The sequence below is a fragment of the Miniopterus schreibersii genome, assembly GCF_964146895.1.
Source record: "Miniopterus schreibersii genome assembly, chromosome: 5".
Lineage (NCBI taxonomy): Eukaryota > Metazoa > Chordata > Mammalia > Chiroptera > Miniopteridae > Miniopterus > Miniopterus schreibersii.
Window position 1 is genome coordinate 53,916,972 of NC_138106.1, and position 23,425 is coordinate 53,940,396.

The window sequence follows — 23,425 nt, forward strand, 5'->3', positions numbered from 1 at the left end:
CTAATCAATTCTACAAACATTAGTAAGTACTATGTGCACAAGGCACTGATAGATGCTCTGAATAATTCTGTGTATGATGCTTTATGGTGTATAACATATTTTCACATTCATTATCTCATTTGTGTGGTAAAAATTTCCCTTATAATTATTACTTATTTAAATTGCAGAGAGTTTCAGATAATGCTATATTTTGAATTTGTTTTGTTTTCGATGAGTCCAGAGACCATTCTAGAAATACATTCAGCATTTTTTGAACAAAAAAGTTATATCATTGTATCATCATAGTAAATTGACTTGGGTTGGCACCAGTAGCATTTCCTAAAATTTTGTTTGTTTTATATGCCATGAGGCTCAGTCTAAATGTATTTTTAATGACCCAATTAAAAAGTTTGTCAACATGTTCACAAAAATAATTTTATTTACTTCTTTTAAGGCAATATTGAGTTATTGTATTTTATGTAGTCTTTTTTAAGATCCAAAAATTGATTTCTCTGAGAAAAAATTAATTTCTATTACACTTAAGATTATATCAAATTCCACCACTACCAGGGAGTCCATTTAAGTTCTCTACAACTCCTGGAACGCTGGCCGGAGAGCTTATATTCTCCGTTTAGCATGTGTAGTGTTTTCTAATATTGTTGCATCTAATGCAGAGTAAAATGTTCTACGACTACATTAACGTTGCACTGTGAAGTCTTATTTCTACATATTTCTGAGATTTTTTTTTTTTCAAGTCTTTCTCTCAAACCTACTTTGTAAATACTTTAAAACAACCTTATTTTTATTTGTACTTATTCATCTTATTCCCCCTCATAGTATTGAAATGCAGTTTACCCCTTCTTAGGCCTAATTTTTAACATTTTCAAAGAATTTAAAGGGAAACCATCTTCATGTTAAGCACTAAACACACCGCTTTTTTTCCCACAAACTCGAAATTCAAAAACTGGTAGGAATTTCTTTGTCTTTCTAACATCAAATTTGCAAAAAGGCGCTCCCTAAGTAACCCTTCCACTAAGTCACCTTGGGTGTTTGGCCAGAGGGCAGTATGTTGACCCCATCTGCCAAGGCTGGCTAAACTAGAATCTGGGACTATTAGAATCCCATTCATCAAGGTCTATGTAAAGTAAGGTAGGTAGGAAGCAGGAGGACAGATGGTAGGATAGGCAGCAAGGAACTTGTTTGTTGACATTGATATAGACCCTTCTTCCTGCCAGAGTGACTCCATGGACTTGTTTTGGCATGGAAGACTAGGCCAAAGCTATCATCTTAATAGAAGGTGAGCTGCAGGCAAACTGGAGAGATCCGTGCACAGTAGGTGTTTAGGGTTGGCTTAGGTTTTGTCTATCAGCTGGACTGTCATACATACTTGATTGATGTGCAGTGGGGCTTGAAAGTGCTGCGTTGATGTTGAGGACTGTGTCATAAGGTTCCTGATATGGTGCACATGTCTGAATGGAGTTGGACATTGACTGTCTTTGCGTATGCCAAGCGACACCAGACTCGAGCGCATTATTCTGCGGTTGAGTAGCAGATGGTGAGTGCAGACTTTTGGAGGGGGTGTGCCTTCAAACACAATATGGAGCCGGCAAACTTACTTAGAAGGTTATTGCATGTCTTGACTTTGGAAGCTATTTTTTAAGCACTGATAAAAAAAGTTCAAGTCCTCGTCATTGTTACTCTAAGAACACTCAGCATGGTTGGTGTTCCAGGCAAAAGAAGTGTGAAAATCAAATGTACTGTTCACCATGCTGGTCACAGTTGGTTGAAGGTGACTTCTTTGGTGTTGGTTAAATGGGCCAAATAAACGTTCTCAGACTGAATAATTGCTGAACATGGTTCCAAAATAGTTATTAACAAAATAGGCAAACTTTATCTAGAAGTAGTAGAAGAAGGGTCATCAGAGCACTGGAAGAATATTGGGGTCAAATATGGTACGTAAGAGTGACTTTATTTTCTTTGGTTTTTAATTCAGGAAATGTATTATATACTTCAGAAATAAAAATAAGAGAATCAAATATCTTAATAGATGTTCTTTATACACAAAATTACGGAGATTCACAGATGAATGAGCATAGTAATTCCACATGTAGAGGAAAAGCAATTTTTATTGGTTTTGATTTTGTTTCCCTTGAGTAGATTCTGAACACATATAAATTTATTTTAGGTTTAAAATCATTTATTTCAGATTAAGAAGTAAAGTATGCTCATTGATTATATTATGTAAATATAAATACATATATTTAAATTAGGGATGAACAATTCTAAGATTTTTCTCTGCCTCCTTCCAATTTTATGTATGTTTCTAAGTGTATTTGTGTGTTTTTTATATGTATGTATGTATATTTTTTAAATAAAAATTTGGATCATATAGTCCATATTATTTTTTTAATTAACATTGATTACATTATTAGTTCTTGGTCAAAGAAATACTCATTTTTAATGGCTGTATCTTATTGTACCTTACTTATATACCCCAAATTTTTAAACTACATATTTGATATTTAGGTTATTTTTCAGCATTATTCCTATTACTCTGTGGACCATTCTTATATGTAACTTTTTATCTGCATCTTGGATTATGGTTTCAGCATATATTTTTTAAAGGCTGATTTCTGGGTTAGAGGATATAAACTTCTCAAAGTTCTCTTGGTAATCCTTTTCAAATTATATGTGATAGTACTTTTTAAAATTATATTTTTGTCTGCTTTGAATAGTACCATTTTATATGTATTTCCAATTGGCTGGTAAAAAGGTAGTTTATTTTGTTTTAATTTGCATTGATTTTATTTATATAGAGCTGAAATGTTTTTATATGCTTATTTGCTATTCTCTTCTTTTTATGAATTGTTTGGTCATCTCCTCTACTCTTGTAGTCTTGATGATTTGTAAGATTTTTAAAAATGTTAAGTCACTAATTTTGTCAAACGTGTTCCCAACATGTTTCTTCCAGTTTTCATATGCCATTAACTTGTTTTTGCTGCTGTTTATGTGACAAAATTTTAAATATTTGAGTGATTAATTCTGTTGTATTTTTTGCTTTACGGCTGTGGCCTTTGCTATTATCGTCTTTTTAACAGCTTGAAGTCTGATAAATATTCACCATTTTTCTAGTATCATCAATGGTTTTATTTTGTTTTTTTAATTCTTTTCCTTCCAGGATTTATTTTAGCCTTAAGCTATAAGATAAGTGTCCTTAGTTTGTTTTTTAATAATTAATTGTCCCAGCATTATTTTCCCACTGATTTTGGTGCCATCTTTATTGCTTACTAATTTTTATCAACATTAGAACCTATTTTTGGGCTACTGGTTTTTTCATTTTTTTTTTTTATTGGTTCCATAGTATTTCCATTAGAGCTTCAAAGTAAGTTTACGCATTTGTTAAGTCAAATCTTTCCTTATTTTTCATTTTCCAGAAATAATTTGGCTGTTGTCACTTCCTTATTCTTCTACACTAATTTCCTGAATCTGATTCATAAAAATGTTTCATTGGAATTTGATTACACCTATAATGCAGTATTGGTGTCTGAAATATTCAGCCTTCACATTTAAAAATATTGTATGTTTCTACTTATGAACTATTTCACGCATAAGTAAATGGTGTCTTTCTATTCAGGCAGGCCCCAAATTCCTTATTATACTTAAGTATAAACATGCCGTGTTCTTGCTGCTGTCCTTGAATGCTTACGTTCCAGTTTCCGGTCGTTCAGTAGAAAAGCCGTATTTTCTCCTTTATATTTATCAGCTAGCTATTGTATTCAACTTTCCTAATAATTTAGTAAGTTCTCTTGAGTTTTCAAGGTCATAACTTTTCTGCAAACAGTGAGGACTTTATCTTCTTTTTCCCCTCTTATTTCTATTTAATGTCCTATTTCATTGACTAGAATTTCCAAAAACAGTTAAATGATCATAGTGATAGGGGACATTCTTGTTCTTGACTATATGGTGATATCTCTAGTTTTTTCCCTAGTTAAGCTCAATATTAGTTGTTGATGTAAGACATATTTTTTTTGTTATATTGGTAAGGTGGGTTAGAATACTATTTTTTAACTGTTTATTAGGAATGAGTGTCAAAGTATATATATTGCATACCTTTTTGGATAAAAGTTGTCAAAAATTAGTTGATGGACATAGACTTTTCTTGTGATGTCTTTTTCAATTCAAATCAATTCAAACACACATTTATTCAGCTCTTACAACCTGTCAGAAATTGCTCAGTAGGCATTGGAATTCAGATGCGTAGCTCCTTTCCTTAAAAACATTATAGGATATTTTGGAACAGAATAATTAAGCAAGGGATTTATAGTAATTGGTTTCCCATTATTAAATTGCCCCTGCATTTCTAGAAAAACTCTGCAGCTAGAATTTTATTATGAAAACTTTGAAGGCTACCTAATAGTATACCATGTCAGAACTTGAATTTTAAAAATTGCTAAATGCAAAATTACGATTTGTGATAATAGTGTTCTTTTCTAATCAAGAACATATGTAAAACTTGATTATGTCTCTGAAAATTTATAGACCTCTATAATATAGATTGTATGTATTCTATATAATCAGGAAATTGGAATTTCTAATCATACTTTATTACTTTTTATATAGTATGATAGAAATGATGTGTAATATTGGGACAAATTACTTTCTTGATGCCATGATTGTATTTTCATTTCTCTGGGAGTCTTCTGAATTATCTGTAGAATTTAAGTATGCATTTACATTGATTTACTTTCAATTGAAGTTTTTTGGGTAATGATTTTATTGCATCAGTGTAGTTTAGCATAATTTATAGTTTTCCCCATCTAGTGCTATACTTTATTCTATTTTTCAAAATCCTTTATTTTGTTCTTTTATTCAGTATGCATGAATGAACATCTGATATTTTTAAACTATACCCTCTTGGCCAGATTCTTTATATTTCACACAAATCAAATCAACAAATATTGATCGAGAATCAATTTTCTACTCAGTCATGCTTGTTACTATGAATTACAGTACAGAAAAGCATAAATCACATACTTTCAAGGAACTTACTTTCTAGTTGGTAGATAAGATACAAATAAGAAAAAAAAATGCAAAATAACGAATTCTAGTGAAATGTTTGTTCTTTATAGTGGCTAACATAAATACACTCATATTCTTGTTCTATATTTAAGCAAGTGTGTTAGGATGCACAGCATACTTATGTGTATTGAACTCACTTTGGCCTCTTCATAGTTTTCCTATTGATATTGTATCTTTACTATTATTTCTTCACTTGCTGCTTAAAAATTGTATTTACTTTTGCAAGTTTTCCCCCCCCCCAATTATCTTTAGAACAACACAGGATAGACAAATGTAATGCACATTAATCTCTGAAATATTAACAGCAATCATTTGTCTCACACCAAGTTGACCCTGCTTAGAGTTTGGAAACAGATATAGTTCAGGCTACTGTAATTGTAGACTAAAAATCATTGCTTTCTGAGTTTCTTATTTCTTTAGAGAGCTTGCCCTGATTTTTAGAATCATTCACAAAAGAATTAATATGTAAGTAGGAGAAATCCAAATGCTTATATGAAATAGCATCTCTACTGAAAGAGAAATTTAGCAGTAAGCTTTGGTATACATTAGGAAAAAAGAGGCTTTTATGAGATTTTTCTATCGCAGGGCCACTCATTTTAAACTTTTAGCATTTGATAAATGTTCTGATTTATAACCTTAAAAATTTATTATATATTGGAAAATTTATATCCCTCCCTCAATTTTTAATGCTTGCATTGAATAATGTTTGTCATGGACCACAATACCTATCCCTGTGGAACTGTTATCCTATCTTAATTCAGAAGCAATACTATTGATTAAGTAATACTTAACAGCTTCTAAACTTCAAGGCATTTTTCAGCCACCATTTCTCCCTAACCTCACTATGAGCTTCCTGTGTGGTATCATTCATTTGAGGTCTTATTAAAATGTAAATAAATTACACCCAGCTCACTTCCTCTATTTGCCCAGCTTGTTACTATATCGAAACAACTGTCTTAATGAAACACATATTGATGTATTGTGTATTTCCGTGCTAAACCAAACTAAGGAGGAAGTTATATGAATATATAACAGAACCCACTTCATAACAGTTTTTGTTAAAGCATTTTATGAATTGGAGATAATATGAGCCATGGGAGATGATGTAATTCTACATGACAAGAGTTCACAGAAAGAGGATAGCTCCTCAGATAGAATTGGTTGAGATCCTTGAGAGATATGCATTGGGGCTTTTTTGGCACTTTACCTTTGTAAGCATAGCTAAATCTCACTTTTCCATATGAATATTGTGGTGTTGTGGTCAAGACAGTTAAAAATAAAAATAAAAAAACAAGAGTGCTATCTAAAATAGTTTTTGGCCTTTGTATAGAATATGTTTTCTTGTATACAAAATGTTTTAGTATCAGGTTTACCATTTTATTTTTGTTTTCTATGGGTTATGAATCTATTTGTCACCTCCATATTATGAAACAGAAATGATCTAACACTTGTGTCATGTCATAGTACTTTGTTATATATAATAGATAATCTTCATAAAGTATGATCAGATAAAACCTAACTCATGTAATAAGTAGCAATAATAATGAATAATGATAATAAAAGTAATCAGTAGAGACCTATGAAGTACAATAATACTTTATTAATTATTAAATTAATCTGTAGAAAATAGTTACAGTTGCTTGAGTACACATCAAATAGTCAGAATAGGACACAACTGAGTGATATGCAGGAGAAAAAGAGGAAGCCAAACCAGGATTAAAATTTGTCATGTCTGAATGAAATGCTGAGGTGCCAGTAGTGGTCGGTTGTCTCTGTGTGATCGGACTTTTGGTATTTATAATTTTTTTCTTATACTTTTCTGTATTTGCCAATATTTTTGCAATGGGCATGTGTTGAGTTTCTTGTCAAGAAAAGTTAATGTAAAAATGTGTTAGGAATAGACCACTTGCAAATAATTTATTGAGAGTTAACTGTATAAAATCTCCTGGGGAGAGTGGAAGCCAGGAGCTAAATTTAAGGGCAGTGCGTTGCTTTATACAAATAATCTGCTGTCTCAGGACTTACTAAAGTTTTGCTGTCACTTTCCTTATTGCTTTAAAATCCCAACCTGGAGGCCACTTAATCATGGAGAATAATAATATGAATAGCATTTTGCTCTGCACCCATTTTTAACTATACTTAAGAAGAAAAGCCTTTAGTGCGTTGAGAATCTGATCTGAGATAAGATATGTTGTCATCTATGGAGAAAGATGTTATTAGGAGCATTCTTTTCCTCCTATTCCCTTTCGAAGTCAGTCTCTCTGAGGACTGTTTATGTAACTAACATTCTGTTTTTAAAGCATTGTTTATTGCAAGTCATGGAGACTCAAGCTCATGGGATGAGGTCATTACTAGGAGGCTTATCCGAATATTTATGTAATGTGTAACAGCTAAAGAACCAGCTAAATACCGATGCAATTAATTATATTTTGTTAGAAATACTATAGAAACATTTTATGAAGGGCCTCTGTTGCTTATATAGAGGTTTAGTACAGCTTTTGTGTAGATTATTATAAGAAATCCTTTCCTTCAGCTGATGCTGCTTAGGCCTGGAAGCATGGGTCTAGACCGGAGCACACCTCTGGACTGGGTGCCCTTGTGCAGGGCAGAACCTGCGCAATCAGTTATGGCTGCCCTAGGTTACATGCTTTATTAATTATCTGAAAATAGCTGCTGTTGCTCCATAGGTTCCATACGGTTCTGTTCTTGCACAGAAAGCCAAGAACAGCCCTCAGGCAACTTCACAAAAAGATGCTTATCTGAGCTTTAAGTTAGTCTTGGACCCTGATGGTACAAGTTTGTTACTTTGCCTCAGACATCTGGTTTGAATAGTATTGAGGGTAGAAGAAAATGAAATAAAGTCACTACAAAAGCATAGATGAGTTTATCAAATTCAGCTCCTAGAAGATCTAAATTGACATTTTAAAGTTGCATCTAAAGTTTTGGGGTATCCTAGAGTGATTTTAGATGACTTGATATATGGAAGGGTAGATAAAAAGACAGAGAGACAGATGGACATTCTTTGTTCCAAAAGAAATAAAGATGATTTAAAGGGATACATAGATATATCATGAAAGTATATGTGTGTGTGTGTGTGTGTGTGTGTGTGTGTGTGTGTGTGTGTATATATATATATGTATATATGTATATATGTAGATATAAATAAAAATAAACAAATTATAAATGAATTATATAATATAAATGAAGGAAATGTAAACTAAAATGGGTAAACAAGGGACAAACATGAGAAAAGGGACAGGAATTAGACCTATGTAAAAAAGCATCCTTTATAGAATCTTATAAGCACATACAAATTGTTTTTCTACCATATGTTTGAAGAAATACATTGCTGATACTAAGACTAGGAAGAAATAGCTTCCTATGATATCCTCAGTATATAAAGGGATAACTTTATTATGTTATGAATATCATGATCAATATTCACTCTATGAGAAACAAAGAATATTTTATTGGTACACTTCTGTTGTACCCTCCATATAGATTGATAACATCTTAGTAATGTGCAACTTAGTTTTCCCAGTCTTATAAGATACATACCAGGTAGATAGCACTCCATTCTTGTGTAATTCCAAGGAAATTTTTGTAATATATCTAGACGCTAAACTCCAATGAAAGGATTGTACATCCTTTAGACAATTTTCTATATGTACTATTTCTCTAAGTTACACCTTTAATTGTTATTAGATGACAGTGAATTCTAGATTGTATTATTGGAAAACACTTGGAATACAGCTATTCTTTTTTGATCAATAGCAGAAGTACTAATGAAGTTAGGAGGTGGGTTGAAATTCTCTTACAGAAGTTGCAAAGTCTAACAAAAACACACAGATAAAAAACGTCCACCCACTTTACCTGAGATTTTAGGACCAAAAAATCTCTAAACATTTATTTTTATTTTGCTGTAATACAGACAAATGGGAGATGGGGACTCCAAGTTTCTTCTTTGTTATAGCTTGAATATTGCCAAACTGGTAATCTCATAGTACAAAGTAATGCATTTTTATCGCATACTTCATCACCAGACTTACTCATTTTCCTAAGCAATTTATGTGATGTTTCTGTGCTTTGTTTTATGGATTAGATTCCTTGTTTTCCAAATAGAAGTAGTGATATATACTATTACTGTCTCCTGGGTAAAAGGTGAATTATGATGACATTTTAGTGAGGTGAAGTTTGGTGAACACTTTGAGTTCTTTGACACTTTATAAATGTGAAGTATTAATATTGATCCAGAAACATCAGTAAGATATTCAAAGTTAATGCATTAAACACTCTGAACTTCTACTGCATAGAGTTTGCTAATTTTTCCATTTCTTTCAGTCTCTTTGAAGAAAAAAAAGGTTTGAAAATTGCTGGAAGTGGACACTACATGTTTATCTCATTTTATGTGATAGGAGTGATTTTGTAAATCTATTCATAATTTAAATGCTCTAGGAGAATCTATTCTCAAAGGAATTTTATTGTGGATTATCATGTAAAGCAAAAATCACTTTTAACGTGTATATTACTCCCTATTTCTGTAGGGGAACTTTCTGATTTACCAGAGTTATTTAAGGTCCCAGAGGAGCATATTCCCTTAGAATGTTACTGAGGAGATATAACCTGGGTGGGGCAGGAAATTGAAGAAATAAGTTGGTAAAACTAACCTGTTCCAACTAAGTATTTGGACCACTTCAGAGAGATCTCTGAGCTACTGTTTTGTATGAGATTAAGTCTAGATGACATGTTCTCCACAATTGCTTGGAATAGGTTTATTCCAGCCCAGTCTAGCTCCATATTTCCTAGAAATTCATTATGAACCCTGTAATTCTAGCTCTTCCCATTGAATGCTCTGTAAAGTGAGGTGAAATTCTGTGTCTCCCATGGGATAAATTTGGTGCCCTAATCTTCATCCTCCATCCAACTCCTAGTCCTCATGGCCCAAACTAAGTAAGGATTTTCAGGGTTGGCAAACTTTTTTTTTTTTAATAATTCTTTTTTAAAATACGTTTTTATTTTTCAAAAGGGAAAGGAAGGGAGAGGGAAAGAAAGAAACATCAATGATGAGAGAGAGGCATTGATTGGTTTCCTCCTGCATGTCCCCTATGGGATCGAGCCCACAACCTGGGCATGTTCCTTGACCTGGAATCGAACCATGGCCTCCTGGTTCATGGGTCCATGCTCAACCACTGAACCAAGCCAGCCAGGTGGCAGACATTCTTAATCCTGCAGACTTTTAGAGTTTCTAGAGACACAGTGGAACAGGCAGTTGAGAACTTCCTATACATATGCAACCATCACAGAAACTTTAATTCAGTGGTACTTGGACCTCTTCACCCACCCACTCACCCACACACAAACTGTAGTTGGGTCTCTGATTCTAGCATTAAAAAGAAAAGAATTAGGAATGCCATAAATTATTTATGCTCACTTTATAGAAGTAGATAACAAATTGTATCACCCAAATTGGATACTTCTGAAAGTAAAAGCGGCCACATTACATATTATGGTGAGACAACAGGCATAAGTGGACTACCCTCACCTCTCACCCTTCCCAAACTCCCTTGACATAATAGTTATACCAGGGCAGGGCAAGCCATGAAAACCCACAACTTCACTGCTGAAAGGGGTTGACTTGATGGAATAGATCATGAAAAACCACATGTCCCTAGGAGCTTTCAGAAACAGTAGTAATCTCAGCGGTAAACAAACAAGGAATGTAAACACCATAGCTAGCACGAGGTTGCAGTTCATGTCGAGATAGGCAATAGACTGGCATATTAGCCAGAAATATAACAAGGAGAATTGGATAAGGAGACTGGTATAGTGGGCCAGTCAAAGCTAAGACATATCACTGGTGGTTTGGAAGGCAGCACACATATTTCAGGAAAGGCTAGAGAGGGTCCAAGATATCCACATACCCCAGGCTGACCCTAAGGCTTTGTGCAAAGAGGAGATATGAGAGAACCCAATGGAAAGTAACAGCCAAAGACTTGTAAATTGCTTGAACTTTGAATGCTTTCCTAAACCCATATACATCCATCTGCAAAGGTTGTTAGCTTATTGGCCCAAGGTGTTTAAGTACAACTTCTGACTAATCATTGGATATAAACAACAAACTGTGCTGACACAGGGGCAAGTCTTAACTAAAAACTGAAAATAAGAATTATAAAACTGGCAAGAGACATGAGTGGCTGCACAGGATAAGGAAGACTGACCCCAAAGAATTAGACTGATAAATCACTAAACAAACAAACATACAAACAAATAAATAGCAATAAAGCTACCCCCCCCCCCCCCCGGAGGGATAATAAGAAGCCAGAATCACTATAATACATTATACAGAATGTCAGTTTTCAAGAAAAAAATTGTGAGACATGCAAAGAAACAGGATTGTGACCCATACCCAGTTAAAAAAAGTAGTCAAGAGAAACTGTCTTTGGGTCTCAGGGCGGAGAGCAGGTGTTGAATTTAGCACACAAACACTTGAAAGCAACCAGTATAAATATGTTCAAATAACTAAAGAAAACCTTGTTAAGTAATTAAATATATATTACTATAAGTATTCTTTAAATAAAGAGTATCAGTGTAATGATAGAATTTTTTTAAAAGAAACAAATTAAAATTCTGGAGTTGAAAAGTACAACCACTAAAATGAAAAAAATATTCCAAAGGGACTGAGGAGCAAATTTTATATGTCAGAAGAGTCAGGGAGTTTGATAAATTTGCAGAAATTACCCAATTTTATGAAGAACAGAAAATAAAATAATGAAGAAAGTGAACAGAACTTCAGAGATCCATGAGATACCATCAAGTATACTAACATATGTGTAATGGGAGAGAAGTAAGGGAGGAAAGGAAGAAAGGGCAGGAAAAAAATGACCCAAAACTTGCCAGATGTGATGACTAACATTAATCTACACATTTAAGAAGCCCAACAAACCCCAAATATAAAAAACACAAAGGGATCCAAACATAGAGACAATATAGTCAAACACTGAAATCCAAAGAAAAAGAGAAATTCTTGACAGAAGGAGGAGAAAAAAGACTCATTCAATACTATGATTAACAATTGATTTCTCATCAAAAACAAACTCAGAAAGCAGAGGGATAACATATTCAAAGTGCTGAAGGAAAGTAATGAAAAAAGATTGTGACACTCAAGAGTTTTATATCCATCAAAACTGTTCTTCAAAAATGAAGGTAAAGATATATTCCAAGATAAACAAAGCCTGAGGTAATTTGAGGCTAGTAGACTGGCCTTATAAGAAATACTGAAGGAAATTTTTCAGATTGAAAGGAAATGACAACAAGAAATAACTAAAATCCACCCAAAGAAATAAATAGCACTGATAATTTAATTTTGTAGGTAAAAATGAATATAGTATAAACATATAATGAAACTCAAAGAAAGGAAATAATAAAGATGAGAGCCAAAATCAGTGAAATAGAAAATAATAAACATCAATGAAACCAAAAGTTGATTCTTTCAGAAGAGCAACGGACCTTTAGCTAGACTGACCAAAGAAAAAGGAGAGAAGATAACAGATTACCAAAATCAGGAATTAAATTCCATAGAAATTAAAAAAGTTAAAAGGTAATACTGTGGACAAATACATTATAAGAAATTGGACAACTTACATAAATTGGTCTGATTTTTAAAAATGCACAAATTACCAAACTGATTCAAGAAGAAATAGAAAATCTGAGTAGACCTACAACAGTAGAGATAAAATTAAGTCACCCACAAAGAAAACTTTGGATGCAGATTGCTTCACTGCTTCCAATCCAATATGTATAGAATAAATACTACCAATCTTTCACAAATTTTTCCAAAAAACTGGGGAAGAAGGAACACTTTTCAGTTCATTCTATGAAAATAATATTACCCTGAGACCAAAGCCAGACAAAAACATCTAAGAAAAAAACAAAACAATATCCCTCATGAATATAGACAAAAACATCCTCAACAAAATATTTATAAACCAAATACAGCGATCTGTAAAAGTATTATAACACCCAGACATGTAGGATTTAGTCCAGGAATGCAAGGTCGGTTTAACATCCAGGAATCAGTTAATGTAATATACCATATTAGTAAAATAAGTAAGAGAACAACATGACTATCTCGATAGACACACAGAAAACATTTGAGAAAATCCAATATCTATTTGTGACAGTAACTTTCAGTAAAGTAGGAATAGAAGAGAACTTCAGCAACCTGATAAAGGGCATCTGTGAAAAACCTACAACTAACATCATACCTACTGGTGCAAGACTGACTAGTTTAACTCTAAGATTAGGAGCAAGGCAGGGTTGTTATGTCTCATCTCTTCTATTCAACATTGTACTGGAGTTTATGTTCAGAAAGCTAGAAAAAGAAGTAAAGAAAAAGAAAATGAAAGAAAAGGGGAAAACACAGTCAAAAAAGAAAGAAATCAAAGATTGAAAGGTAACGAAATAAAACTTTATTTGCAGAAAATATAGTATGTAGAAAAACTTAAGGAATGCACTCACACACATTTATACACACACAGAGAACTAATAAATGGGTTCAGCAAGTTCACTGGATACAAGAGCATTATACAATATCAATTGTATTTACATATACTAGCATGAAACAAAATTAAGTGACAATCCTATTCACTATAACATCAAAAAGAATGCTCAGCGGTTGAGCATCGATCTAGGATCCAGGCGATCGGGGTTCGATTCCCGGTCAGGGCACATGCCCGGGTTGCGGGCTCGATCCCCAGATCAGTGACTCTCTCATCATTGATGTTTCTATCTCTCTCTCACTCTCCTTTCCTCTCTCTGAAATCAATAAAGATGTATTTAAAAAAGAATAAAGGCATTTTTGTAGAAACTGACAAGCTGATCTTAAAATTTATATGAAAATACAAAGGACCCAGAATAGTAAGATAATTTTGAAAAGGGAGACAAAGTTAGATGACTTAAACTTTTGGTCTTAAAACTTACTACAGAAACTGTAATAGAGAAGAGAGTATAGTACTGGCATACAGATCAATGGAACGTAATTGTGAGTTCAGAAAATTAATGTTTACATTTTTGATCAATTAACATTGACTATGGGTGATGAGTACATGGGAGTTCATTTTACTATGCTCTCTATTCTTGCATATGTTTGAGATTTCTTATAATAAAAAATTTTAAGTGAAAAGAAAAAAAGAATAAGAGAAATAATTAAAATAGTATAATTCACTTTATATGCTGACCACAGAAAAAGATTTGTCTCTTAAAATTCAAATCTGGCCCTGGCTGGGTGCTCAGTTGGTTGGAGCATCGTCCCTTATGCCAAAAGGCTGAGGGTTTGATTCCCCGTCAGGGCACATACTTAGCTTGTGGGTTCAGACCCTGGTCCAGGCATGTACGAGAGGCATCCGATCAATGTTTCACTCTCACATCGATGTTTCTCTCTGACAAAATCAAGTCTGAACAGTGTCAGAATGAATAAATCATAGAGAGGTGAGTGAACTCTCAAAAATAATCTGAGCAAGATACAATAGATGGTGAATAGATGGGAGAGCATTAAGAGAAGTGCCCGAATTAGGATAGACCTCCTATCTATGTCAGGATTTTACGAAGTAGGGTGTGGTCAGAGCAGTTCTTTGTTCCCAGTTGATGTTAAGATCTATAGCTCCTCATCCCCCTTCTTTTTTTGTTTTTTTGTTTGGGGACTATTTTTTTTGTCCCCGTGACTTACAAGATAGGTTACTGTAATATAAAGCATTTGTTACTTTTCTGGAAAGCCATTTAAAATCTTTAACTAGTGCAGAATATACAGTTCTTTTGCTAAAGGGTCTCTGCCAAGAGAAGCATTCTTCTGGGCTTTGTAATTTGCATTGATTACTGAGCTATATCCCAGTGCATCACTGGGTGTTGACTGTAATCTACAAAGCCTGACATAGTTTGGTCCTAACTAAGGAAATCTGACACTGGTGGTCAGTATTATAACGACTGAGATTGATCTGGGTGACTTGAAAAAAATTTAACAGATTTTGGAACCTGGAATGTCAGGAGTAAGTTATTCTTTCTGGTGACACATACTCTGGAAATTTTTTTAAAAGGTGGATTCATCGAATAGTACTGAACTTGAAAAAAAAAACCCAGGAAGTTGAAAAGTAGACAGTAGTGCCAAAAATAAGGTACTAGTTCTAACTTTCTGTTCCTTAATCTAATCTGACTGCCTTCAGAATATTTCATTTCTTTGATGACCATTCTTCCAAGCAGTTTCTACCCAATACTTAACCCCACTACATAGTGACAGAGTTAATGATTTTCTCATGAGACAGATATGAATAGGAACAGCATTCAAAGACAACTGGTCTCACTTCCAGGTCCATCTTTGGGCCAAGATATGTAGTCGCCAACAGTGAGTTGGCGACTGTATTTTTTGAGTCCTGGCGCAAAGTAAGATCCATCTGTTTTGCCCAGCCGTTTGCCTGAGTGCCACAAAATGGTCCTGTTATTAGTCTTATTTGTGGTCCTATTTGAGGTTAGGGGATAATGTAAATAAACTTCAGTCCTCCTTGTGATGAACGTAGCATGGGAATTAAAAGTGGTGGTGCTGGTAGTGGTAAGTGATGTTGTGTCTCTATTTTCTCAATTGCTCTGTTTTCTTTGGATTGGGAAACAGACATTTAAGAATGAGTTTGTCATCTGGAAGGAGAGTTGTGACCAAGTTTCCCTCAACAGGATACAAGATGTTATTTTTGAGCTTCATTACCCTCACGAAGGGGAAAAAAAAAGAGAGAGGGAAAAAATAAATAAGAAAGTGAAAGTAAGGAAGAAAGGCAGAAGCAGAAGTGAAGAGAAAGGCCAGAGAAGGAGGAATGCTGTGAAGAGGGGTAGAGAATATTAGACTGTCTTTTCATAGAAACGGCTTTATTATTTTGAAGTGTTAGTTCAGTTCACTCCACATCTGGTGAATTAAGAAAAAGGAAATCTGACTGATTAAATTGAACTGCTAGTTGTCAGTTAAATCGTTTATATATAAATATACAGTCTAGTTTCCATCACCTTTTCTTGTCTGAAACAGTGAATCAGTTTCACTAACCATATTTGAGCGGTGAGCAGAGTAATACCAATTGGTGATTCAGATTTATGTAGAGGTGGGCAGTTTTTACATTTCTGAATTAGTTATTGGAGATTATTGTTATTCCATATAATTTCTGAGCCTGAGTTATTTTTGTCAGGTTCTTTTATGAATGTTTTGTTGCCTTATATGGAAATATACACACTCCCCTCCTCTCATTCAGTTGTCCCTGGTGACGCCTCCATAATTTCTCTCTTTACACTGGTACATTTTTAGTCTAATTCAGGCATGTGAGAAACAGGGGAAAAGTTTAGTCAATGTCAGTGATTTTTTTTTTTTTTTTTGGATCCATTCATGGATAGATTTAGTGAATCTAAACCAATTTGCATTTAAAATCTATATACATCAAATAGACACAATACTCAAAATATTCCTCCATATGCTTCAGGGGAAAAAGAAAACAGAATTTACAAGTGAGAACTAGATGCATTTTCTAATAATAGATGCAATTTCAGGGGTGATTTATGATCATGCTCTCATATGTGGAGCTATTAATATATTACCTTGCACTAATGTGAAGGTGGACATAAACATACCACTTTAGTTTTACAAGTATATAAAAAATGCACTGCCATGCTGTAAAGTAAAAGGAAGATAATTGTATTGTCTACATTTTACATTTTAAAACTATATTTTTCTAAATCATGTCATGTCAGCTAGTTGAAGCTAAAAATAGGGATGACTTCATCCAGCCTGTTTTTTTTAAAACAAAAACAAAAAACTATTATCTTTTTTAGAGAGGGTATTGTATGAAGAAAGGCTTGAAAAAATAGTATGGCATTTAAAGCCCAAATATTTATGGCATACTTGGAGATTTTAATGCTTGGACTCTTAATTTGAAGATTAAAAGCACATATTAAAAACGTGATTACAGTTATTTAAACAAGGAGGTCTGGTTCAAACCCTGATGGTCTTCCCGTGCTGCTTCAAACAGCAGTGGCTGCATGTGACAGGATATACAATACGATGTGGTAAGGGGCACGCTAAACCCACAATGCACTGCAGTGGGCATTTCATGTTGCTAAATGTGTCCCTTCACCTTCACGTCACCATCTGCCCCACCACCAATTCACTTATATGAAAGTAGTGGATGTAACATTTTTTCCCAATTCTATTTAAAGTCACGATTTCCCTTTAACATGCCATCATAGATTTTCTTCTCTATTCTCTGAAATTAACATTTTATGTAATCTTTAGGCTGTGAAATTGTTTAGGAGTTTTTTAAAATCAGATAGAATATTGTGAAAATTCAGAGGCATTGAGCTTCTAGTCATATCATTATGAAGTCCTTAACATGGAGGCATATTTTGTTTTTCAGAATTGCTTTTTTTTTTTTCTCCTTCCTCTTTAGATCCTTTTCTTTTCATTAAAAAACTACTCTGGGAAGAGGTTTTTTTTTTTTTTTTTTTTTTTTTTAACAGAAAAAAAAAAAGCCACGCTTGACTGATAATGCATTGCTTTGGATGGTGAAACATTATGAAAGTTTAATTTTTAATTAAATCTGAAATACCAATTATAACTGAAAGAGATTTTAACCTGTTTCTTTTCAGGCTGCCTGAAGTTACATTCAGAGACTGAAATCACTGCACCTTAAAAACAAAAGATTGAGCTGCACTGCATTCCTGTAAGTGAAAGCTTCCTGTACCTTCCTCTGTGTTTTGGTGACCAGCTCAATAAAGGACAAAAATATTGGTAATGTCGTAACCAGACATGAGTAAAAATTTGAATGCCTCTGAAGAAATATATGTTTAAATGATCTTCTTCTTTAAAAAAAGGAAATTTGTTGGGCTCAGTATTCAGTGTGTCTTTTTTATCCAGCCTAAATTGTGAATCCTTTCTTTTGGCTGGTTTGAATTGCATTAGGGAGGGTGTCACCCACTGTGCATCAGCACAGTGACATTCACCCTGTCAGGAAGGATTCTTGCATTTTTTGTACAAGTCTCATTGAGGGTAACAGATTTCTTACGGAATCAAAGTAAATTCCGTTTTTCTTTGTGATGTCATTAGAAATGTTTAGCCTTTGTGTCAGTGGAAATGGAGAGAAAGTTCATGATGACATCACAAGATTCTGTTGCCTGGAGGACTTTGGGCAAAACTAAGAAAAATGCATAATTCCCTTGTGTGCGTGTGTTCCCCATTCTGCTATGAAGTAGTCAAAATAGCACATCTTATGTCTTTCCGTGAGCTACAAGGCTGTCTCTCAGAGCCCCATTGTTCCATAAATGCATGTCAGAGTCTACCACAGTCTGGTCTACCCTTAGTTAGCTGCTGTTTTGTCAATGTACTTGGAAGAACAATTAACATTTGGGATTTCAGTGTCTGAATAGCAGGCAGTGAATAGAACCCGAGCATATAAAAGATTCAGACGCCCAGGGTAAGAAAACAGAAGCTTATCATTGGTGGGGGGAAAAAAGAGAAGCATTTTAACGCTGTACTCAAAGGTTGTGAAATACTCCAAGGAAGATCAACCTGTGTTTTTTTTAAATTTAGATCAAAATGTACATTTTGGTAATGATATCCAGAAGGTTATGATGTCTTCTTTAGTTTTACAGTTTAATGTATTGCAAGGTCTTTTGCTAAAAAATCTTAAAACACTTAAATAACTTTCATCTGTTTGAGTCATTGTTGGGATGCTAGATGTGGTGGATACTGCGTCGTGGATTTCAGAGTGTCCCAGTACCTGTCCTACAGAGGACACTGAAGGTGACTCACACGATTGCTTCTATTTTCAATGCTGGTTCACAGCACTCTTTCATTATTGACTATAATTCTTACGTGTTGACTATAGACAGTCCTCAAGTTGTTAAAGATCTCTGCCTATTGTTTGAATCCCTGCTAGGTCCTTTTTATTTTTGGGAGATGATGCGTGGACAGAGCAAGAGCACCTCACTGTCAGGGTATCCAGAGGAACTTTGGCAGCTTATGCATGTTGCCCACTGAGCTCAGTGCCTGGCTGGTATGAGTGGATAAATGATGCTTGTTGTTATTTTTGTCATAACTACAGCAGTTCAAACCCATAGATGGTAAGGGCTCCAAAAGCAGGGTCTATTTCTTATTCATTTTTGTAATCCCCAGTGCTGGGCATAATAATAGTAATCAAGAAATAGCTGTTGTTATTTGTACAATTACAGAGTTTATTAAAAGTCAGAGTTTTAGGATTCATTCTGTCAGAAAATATTTATTGTGAAGAGGGGTTGAAAAAAGTTATTGACAGGAAGATAATTATAAAGGAATTTGTCCAAAACAAACCTACTCTTTAAAATATCACATTAGGCACCTGCCTCCCAGTTTTTCTCCTTTTTGACTTTACATTAATTTCTCCTGACCAAAATGATATGTGCCCATTCATACCATATTTTTCTGTCTGTGAAATGCTGTTCAGTAGTTTTCTAAGCTGTATGTCTTGCATCCCATACACTGGAGTTGTCTCCAAAGATAAATCTCCCTGAATCAGGATGGATGATATTCTGCACCGATTTGTCTAATTGCCATGCAGTGGATTGTGCTTCAAGGAAATAGGGCAAATGGTACAATAGATATTGGGTAAAGAGGCCAGGGATTTGAGAATTTGCCATTAGAAACTTCTACTTTCAGTGCATAAAATGCCAGGACCAGGTTCTTGCACTAATAAGACCACAGCATTCTTTAGAACTCAGAACTCTTTGACTTTTTCTACCTTTAGCCTCCTGGTTGTTGATGTTTGTTGATGTTGTTTTTTGTTTATGTTTTTGGGTTTTTTTGCATATGGTGCTCTGTCCCCACCCCCACCCCCACCCCCCCGCCAATTTTAATTTATTTCCAAAAGGGGTTCCTTTATTTTTATTAAATTAGCTTCTGGTGATGCAAATTAAGGCTCTCATAAAACTTAGCCTCTGAGGCAAAACTAAAATGATAAAATTCAGGTTTGGTGAATAGTACTGTTATCATGTTGAATAACATTGAAGGATATCAAAGAACTTTATAAACATATTTCACATTTTTTTAAGGTTAAAAAATTGAAATGAAAAGGATTTAAGAGCAGAGAATCATCAAACATTATAGGTAGACAGGATATAAGAAATAAAAGTTTAATCATCTCATTTTAAATTAAGTAAATTGAGGCCCAGTGTCAGGCATGCAGATTACCCAAACACACTGGTCACCAGTTCAGATCATCCTTAGCCATCTAGGCCTGAGAGTAGATCCACATTTAGACTCTGGGGCTTTGCTGTCTCCTTTATACTCAGGGACTGAGCAGTGTTTCCTGAGGAATAAATTGCCTTTGGCTTATTTTATGAAACCAATTGAACTGTATTTCCCTCCACCATGTAGTCCAAAATTCATATATAAAGGGGTGTTTTTTTGCTATACATTTTTATATCATGCCTCGGATTGTGCAACAAGTCACAGAAGCAAATTTATTTGGTTGACTTAATATTGTTTATGATGCTTTACAAAGTGGACAGACGACCATTAGAAACTTCAGTAGTTTAGTTTAATTGGGCTGGGAGGCATGGTGGAACCAGTAATCAGAACAGAGCCGTCGCGGCATGGGATTCAGACTTCACAAGAGTGCGTATCATGCGTGGTGGCAGAATGTCACTGTTGCCAGGGGTCATTTCCGTCAGAGAAAAGTTTCTTAGGGCCTGAAAAAAATGAAATAAACTTTAATAATTTAAAATGAAATACTTGCTCTGGTAATTTATTTCGGGTTTCCTTTATTGGATTCTGTCATTTAGCAATCCAAAGAGACCAGTGTAGGAATGTTTCTATTATTTTACCAAGAGCTAAGTCCTAGGTACGTCTTAGTTTCTTCCTCAAATTTATTTTATCTCCTCCAGACCTTTTCACCCCCACCATGAACAAGTTCAGGTCACTGTGTCCAAAAAATTAGTGGCCTAAGTCTTTGTGTCCCAAACAAGGAGACACAATGTTCTGCCTTGAAGATTTCCATGGCAGCTTTGGCACGTAGAGATGAAGGGAGAATTGGAGCATGAGGATGCCAGAACAGGGCCTTAGAAGTAGATACTCGGCAAGGGTCTCTCCTCAGATCTCTCCTCTCTTTTCTCTATAATGATAAATTAGCATTTATCCTGTATCTCTTATGAACAAACCATTTCTCCATAGATAAATAACACCTGTTTCCTATCATCAAGAAGCTTAGAACTGAAGCATGCAAACAGACTGATGAATTTCGGGGGGAGATTAACCAAATAATATATATGCATGTGTGCATAACCCATGGACAGACTGTAGTGTGTTGAAGGCCTGGGGAGGAGCAGGAGCGGGGAGGAGGGGTCTATGGGGTAAAAAAGGAACATTTGTAATACTTTTAACAATAAAGATAAATTTTTTAAAAAGTTTATAATCTATTTGAGCAATAGGAAAACCTTTTTATAGACAAGTGTAATATGGGTTGAGTAGAGGAAGTAAATGGTTATTATTTCTTTGGGACCGTCAGGAGCAACATGATAAGTAACAAGCAGCCCAAGCTGAGAGAGTAACGGAAATGAAAGTGGAGGGAGCAGTGAGTAGTGCTGGTGTGACTGGAGTATAAGATGCTGGTTGTGGCCAGTGTTTTCCAAAGTGTGACCCATTCTCAGGTCATGAAATCAGTTTAAAGGATCAGAGTCAACATGCGTTTAATGAAACAGAATCGAAGAAAACATAATTTATAAAAACTGTGTTACATATTTTTAAGACAATGACTACAAAATAAATATAGTATTTCTTACTGGGACTCACACCACCAAAATATGAAAGCAGATCCAAAGATGATAGGTATTTTAAATACTCAATTCATATAATCCTCACTAAGGGAAAATACTAGTTTTTGCCTTTTTATATTTGAGAAGATGGAGGGATTAAGCAATTTCTCCAGTTCATACAATAGGTAAATGGTAGAGGTAGGATGTGAATATATCTGTCAAGCTCTGCATTCATTCTCTCCCCATGATTTGACACTGCTTTTCAGAGTTGCATGACTTCAATTATTTCACGTCTGATAACTCACACATTTGTATCTCTAGTCCCAAACTACAGCTACAATATCCTTACTTAAATCTTCCACTGAATATCATACTAGTCTCTCAGAGTCAGTGTATCAACACTGAATGTATCCTCCTAGTTAAAAATCATCCTCCTTTTGACTATCCTGATTTTCGTCACCCCAATTCCCCGGGTCTCTTAGATCAGAATATACTATTTGTTTTCCTGTCCTACCTCCCCCAGCCGCTCAGGTGTCCAGTGAGTGTCCAGTCTTGTTAATTTTCATTCCTTGGTACCTCTGTCCTAGTCAGGCTTTCATCGTCTCTTGCCTATAATAGTCTCCTAACTGGGAGAGACGGAAGGGAGACCAGCTTATCCTAAACACTGTTGCCCCAATAGATTTCCAGAAGCAGGAGCCCAAGATCATATCTCCATTGTTCTAACAAAACTTTAATAATTCTATATTAATTACTAAAAAATTCCTAAGCAATATTTGTGATATTGTAAAACCTAATTCTAACCCCATTTCTGACCTAATCTTATGGTCACTTCCCTCACCCACCTTCATTAGTTTTGTTTCTACTAATTCCCTGAAACTTTCCTTCCTTGACCTGGTCAGAAATAATCCACTCTCTTGCCTGGCCGGTGTTGGCTCAGCGGTTGAGCGTTGACCTATGGACCAGGCAGTCACAGTTCGATTCCAGGTCAGGGAACATGCCCCAGTTGCGGGCCCAATCCCCAGTGCGGGGCATGCAGGAGGCAGCCGATCAATGACTCTCTCATCATTGGTGTTTCTTTCTCTCTCCCCCTCTCCCTTCTTCTCCCTGAAATCAATAAAAACATATTTTTAAAAAAATAAAAAAAATAATCCACTCTCCCCTAACTCACCAAGCTCAGCACCTGTAGTCGCCCTGCCAACAATTTGATTTTGGACTTCTAGCCTTCAAACCTGGGAGAGAATAAATTTTTGTTGTTTTAAGTCAACAAGTTTGTAGTAACTTGTTACAGTAGCCTAAGAAACTAATACAGCACTTACCTACACTGGTTTTGATACATGAATTACTTTCTACATTTTAAAGCAATATTTATGTGTATACCTTATCCTTTTACCTGAAAATAAATTCTTTACAGATAGAGTCCATATCTAATTAACATGTCTAAACCCTGCAGAAATACCACAATAGATCATTAATTCGTTATTCAATCATGCTTAATTTAACATGAGTAATATAGAAACGACCCTTTTGACTCTCATGGAATTTATAGTCCCCTAAGGGAATCAGA

At 34.8% G+C, this 23,425-nt stretch overlaps 1 protein-coding gene across 10 annotated transcripts in view; it reads left to right on the forward strand.

Annotated features, from left to right (window-relative positions):
- The window catches only part of ZBTB20 (zinc finger and BTB domain containing 20), a 726,721-nt gene that overhangs the window by 263,917 nt on the left and 439,379 nt on the right, over positions 1-23,425 (forward strand). For 9 of the 10 annotated variants that reach the window (XM_081138873.1, XM_081138863.1, XM_081138860.1 and 6 more), the window contains one exon: positions 17,725-17,798. The exons of the other annotated variant lie outside the window; for it this stretch is intronic. The gene's annotated coding sequence lies outside the window, so the exon portion shown is untranslated. The remainder of the gene's footprint in view (positions 1-17,724; positions 17,799-23,425) is intronic. 10 annotated transcript variants of the gene reach the window in all.